The sequence below is a fragment of the Botryllus schlosseri genome, chromosome 10 (assembly GCF_051294905.1).
Source record: "Botryllus schlosseri isolate E-star chromosome 10, Bs_hap1, whole genome shotgun sequence".
NCBI lineage: Eukaryota > Metazoa > Chordata > Ascidiacea > Stolidobranchia > Styelidae > Botryllus > Botryllus schlosseri.
Genome location: NC_137245.1, coordinates 13301119 through 13307118, shown reverse-complemented (window position 1 = coordinate 13307118; position 6000 = coordinate 13301119).

The following is a 6000-nucleotide window of genomic DNA, read 5'->3' as shown; positions in this document are numbered from 1 at the left end:
TATCGGGTGGTGGGGCAAGGGCTGCAAGCGACTTTTATCAACATGACGTCACAATGGCGTTTTCCAACGTAAACAAGTAACTTAATGATGGTACGGTAACATGAATTTCCCGGCAACAGTGATTTTAACGTATGTGCCACGAGAGGTCTGCTGGTGAGCTGTGACTTGAAGTGTGGTAACTGCGTAAACGGCGTACGGAACAAAGATTCAACACGGTTCATGTTCGCATTAGACCTGACTAATTATCTGCAGAAATGGAAATGACTATAACTCGAGAGATAGCGTAAGCCTAATTGGAAAGGTCAACGAATTCGGACAGATACGCAATTGTTATCTCATAGATTGGGCCTGTCCTATTGAATCCAAAACATCATTCTAAAGAACTAAGAATAGCAGCCTCGGAAATTTGGTCTCGGTAGTCGGTACAGCATAAGAGATTTTGGTCTTGAAACTGGAGACTGTAACACGACACATACGTTTTTATAGGTTTATAGGTTTGCTGCGAAATCGCCTTTGGAAAATATATTACCGAATAAATACGTGGATGAAAGCCTTAAACTTGGTACACTGTTACATGACATTATCGAGAAGTGGCCTCATGGCCCTTTTCGGTATGGTACACTGTCAAAATTAATGCGAACAGACCAACGCCGAATTTTGCGTAAAATTTACTGAGGAATAGGCTGATCAAGTGATCAGCTGTTAGCCGCCATCGAAAACGAAATAACTATCGCGCTTGACAGGGGGTTGTAAGCAAATGGCTTGAAGGCCACAATTTCACGGTGAAATTAACATTGGAGAATATAATATCAAAGTAAATATTTGAATGCAAACTGAGAATGATATCATCATCTCAGTTAACGTTACCGCAGATACACCGGCTTTTGCGTGAAATCCGCAATGTGTTGTAGGCTAAAGTGTCAGATCGAAGCACATCTTTACTACACTCGACCTTGATAACGAAATTACTGCCCTAATCATTGAGTGTCAACCTTGAGACTTGGCACAGCGTTCGATACTAAAATCAAGACATACCGTGCAAAAGCTTATGACGGATCTAGGTAAGGAGCATCGTTAAAATCAATAGAGACCAATACCGGCTTTGCGTATAATCTGTTAGCGATAAATGACTAGTCAGCTCTCACTCGAATTAGGAAACCAAATTACCACTAACACAGTTCAGTGACAAACTTAAAACTTGGTACAGCGTTCGATACTAACATTAAGACTTACCGTGCCAAATGTCATAACCGATCTCGGTATTGAACATCGTCAAAACCAATGGATACCAATACCGGCTTTTGAGTAAAATCTGTTTGCGATACATGACGGATCAGCACACACTCAACTTCGGAAACGGAATTACTACCCTAAACTTTAAGTAAAAACCCTGAAACTTGGGGCAGTGTTAAATACCACCATCACGACATGACATAACAAGTTTCAAGAGTTTTCATGGTGTGAAACCCCATTAAAATCGACCTATACCAGCAAAGGTCGACTAAACGCAGATGACGGTAACAGAGTTCAGCTATAGATACGATTGTTACATCACACCTTAAAGGCACAGAGCTATCGTGCCCCGGTTGCTCGGTAATTTTATGAATAGGAGAGAGTGAATCACCGTTTCTTTATTGTGCGCGGCTTTGAGAGAATAGACAGTGAAAGCTTGTTATGAGCGCTACCGGGGCAAGCCCCGGCTAGGCATTCGCAAAGCGAAAACACAGAAGAGAATTCGATTTTCGCAGAGACTTCGCTATATATGGGCATTTACAAGCGAAAGGACAAGAAGTATACGATTTTCGCTGTGATTTCGGTTTATATAGATAGGTGTGCGTCTATAAATGGTGAAGAATTGTTATTGAACAGAATTTTAGGTGGGGCAATGCCCCAGTTGCCCTATAGGACGAGCCGCCACTGCTATCTAGTATGTACGTAGACCGGACAAAGATTTGAAATTTTGTACTCGTCAAATAAAACATTGCAATTTCCACAACGAAGCAGTAAAAATCAACAGCTGGTGATTTGTATATATCAAAACCGATCCGTTTTTGCCGTTTCTCGTAACGGCAGCTTGCAGTACAATATCTGTATTAAGTTGAAGGCAGAATTTTATGTTCGCTTCGTCTTATTCTCATATGACTCTACTTGAAAGGGCGCCAATCGTTATTTCACAATTCTTTACTCAACATTGGGACCAGCCGCCATGGCCAGGGGCTTATATATCATGTTAGCATGGGTTATAGGTAGGGAATCAGGACCAAAACAGCAAGTCGTCCCCCATAGGGTGGTAATCGCAAGTTGAAGACTGAATTTCGTCGAAAATTGCATTATATTACTATTGATTTTTAATCCTCTCTCAGATTTACCTGTAGAGTTTGTTTGAGGTAATCTTGGTGTTTGTCGACTACAACGGTCAGTTAAACAGACCGATTTTCTGCCGACTTGTAGCACGGCCCACTTCTAGTAAGACACCGCATACGCGGATGAGGCGGCGAGAAGGAGCCTAGATAAACCTCGAACACTTAGAAAGGAATTCTGAAGTCGACCTCGGTCGGACTCGAACCCGCGACCCAATGGCGTTGCAGCCGTGGATGATACCACTGCGCTATCTCGCCACACAATTACCTACATGTAGAGCTGGAGGCGCGTAATTCATAATTATAACCTCTGGTACCTTGTTATAATTACTTTAGTGTATGTTGTTAATTCGTGACCTCCGGTTTGTTATATAATCAAACGATATTGTAGTGGCTCAAGCGTAGCAGACTAGAAGAAAAACTTTCGTGAGACGCACAAACAAATTGTCATGTCTTTATATCTGACTGCATGTCTAGCAACTCAAGTTGTAAATTACCATGGTCAGAGGCCACATTAACTACAATAGGTACAATAGGACATGAAAACATTTTCATCACGGGGAAAAAAGCATTCATTCCGTCAATGCGGCCGCTGAACTTAACAATCAATAAGTCAAATGATACATTGGTTTGATGGTCAGATAAGACCACCTGCACTTAATTAAGTCTGATGATGAGCAGACTTAAATTTGAGTGACGATCCAAACGCATTTGAGTGTGAGCATACTTTTTTGACGTGAGTTGAGTAACGAAATCGTTGCTGAGTAGAGAATCGCTACTCGACAGCAAAGGAATTGGACTCCACCCTTAATTATAAACTTCAGATTCCAAGCCAAGCAAGTGTAATTTTTGAATCAATGTTTTTGTTTGTTCCAAATTGATTTTATAATATTTTTGTGGGATTTTCCAACGTCAATGGGAGCCGCCAGTAGGCTAGCTCGGAGCCGCGGTTGGGAATTACTGATCTAGAGAGGATTTTCAAGTTAATTAGATCTCTCGAAAATAATCTATAACTTATGTTGGTTTACGAAATACCTTTTGAGTCCCCTTCGAGCTCGCTCCCTACCCTATTGGGAAATTTGGGGTGCAGCAATTATGGCCCTGGCAAAAATGCAAATCATTGGGCGCGATAAATTGAACTCTATAAAAATGGGTACATTATGACGTAACAGGCAAATGACGCATCTCTTTTAAAGGGAGTTTGTTATCTCATTAGGCCTCTTCAGCGCAATCCACATATTGTCTTCCAACATAGCTTCCAAGATGCAAAATAAATGTAATCGTGATTACTTTTCCAATGCAATCGTAATCGTAATCGACTACTTTCTGATTTTGCTGTAATCGTAATCGCGTCATTCAGAAGTAATCGTAATCGCAATCGATTACAATCAAGAAGTAATCACCCCATGTCTGCTAACCAGGTAGTACATCTCTTTTCCTTGTTCACTAATGTTCAGTTTATGACATAGCCTAGTCCTCATACAGATAAAAAGTAATCGTTCTTTGGATTTTTGCAAACATTTCGAATTTACTCTGATTGATCTTGGTACTCCAACCAATTTCCAAAACCCCAACAGAACATCTTCAAACGGAAATATGTTCGTATCAGTAGACAACTTGGCAATTAAAATGAGCTTGCGCTGCCAAACAGACAAAACTGCCTAGTGATTTCCTTAATTTAACAACAAATTACAGGTCATCATCATCATCATTGGTTTATTAGCAAAAATGCGATACAATGAAAAGATAGGAAGGTGTCGAAGCGACTTGGAGTAGTCTATGGAATCAGACACCCACTTTGGCCTAGGGCCTAGGCCAGGGCCGGCCAACCCGTGGCCCGCGAGAAGGTTCTGAGTGGCCCGCGAGGTAATTTCCGAAATTTCTAATATTATCAAAAATGGATTGCACAGATTTTGAGCTTGCAAGGCCAACCAAAAATTTGATTAGTCTGGCCGCAATACTTGAGATGTGATGACTAGAATATCAGTTCCGACGCATTGACAGATCCATCAGTCATTCACATATTGGTATATCTTCGTACACTACAATAAAGCAGAATAATTTGCGATAGATTTATCAAAGGTAAAAATTTCTACAAGCTTAGCGCAATATGTTGTCACTCGATTTCTTGTTTTTAATATTGTTGCCCTTTTGTGAAAATGGAAGAACACCTAATGTATCAGATTGAGTATAACTATATTAGCGATTACGAGACAAAGTGTCGTTCAACATATGCGACCTTGCGTTTGCGCTCGCAGTAAGACCGTCGACCATGAAACCTAGGCAGGAAATGATTGGCGCATGTTGGTCACAGCTTTCGATATCGATATGTCCATGCGCCTAATAGCCCAGTCCTTGCAAACTTGGCCCAGCGATATACAGCCAGTGTTGGTATCAAGTCACTACCTCCGAGTCACGAGTCATTTCGAGTCATTGCAAATTTTGACTCAAGTCAAGTCAAGTCAATCGATTTTCGAAGGTGACTCGAGTCAAGTCAAGTCACCCGTTTTTTGGAGGTGACTCAAGTCAAGTCGAGTCAAGTCAAGTCACGAGTCAAGTCACAATTCAAGTCAAATTGAATTTCGAAGTATGAGTGATGATTAAAAGCCATTACATTTTGCTAAGTGTCTGAAAGACAGATGAATTGGCCATTTATATTGAGTCAAATAACGAATATAAAGTTAAATAAACATGCAAAAAGACATCGCATCGCCCACGCACAACTGCTATTAGAATACGTGAGTAGCTGTACAGTTACATGCTACAGTCAGTTATTATCAGCCAAAATATAGGACCGAATACGAATCCCCGAGAAGTTGAAACAAATTGCATTTGTACAATAGCCTACACTACCCATCTACACATCCGTAACAATATAAACGCACAGACTATATTTGATCGATTTATATCATACAAGAGGGTTGGCAAAACCGAGCAATGCGCAACGTAAGCATTGAGCCGTCTAAGAAACAGAGACACATTGTTATTCGATTAATCTACTACTGGTACGACAACGTAAACTGTGATCGTTTCGTTTGCGGTCAATTTATTTGTGATGCAACAATGGAGGATCAGTCTAACGTACAATCAGTGAATGAATGATTGCTCTCACAAGTGTCACCGGCGTATCTTGAACAATCTGAACATACACAAGATACATTGATTTAATCGACACTGTTTACTGATGACTTGAAATTGACTCGTAAATTTTACTCCGAGTCACGAGTAAATGCAGATTTTTGAAGCTCCGAGTCAAGTCAAGTCAAGTCATTTTTGCAAAGTGACTCGAGTCAAGTCAAGTCATACGAAAAAGTTGACTCGAGTCAAGTCATGACTCGAGTCATCCCAACACTGTATACAGCAGGCCCGCAATACAGTCAAGTGACAATATTATTGACCTATGAACTTCGAAAAATTTTCGCGCTTCGCGCGGTTAGTGGCCCGCGCAGAAGTTCGTCAATCAAATGTGGCCCTTAGGCCAAAAAGGTTGGCCAGCCCTGGCCTAGGCGATGTAAAGAGGAGGCGTGCACGCTGAATGAAAAGTAAAGTATAGTATAGAAAAAAGCAGGCAACATGAAATGGAAGGCAAGATTGATAGGTCAGTCGTGTTCCGCTAATCTTGAGGATGGACTAATATTCA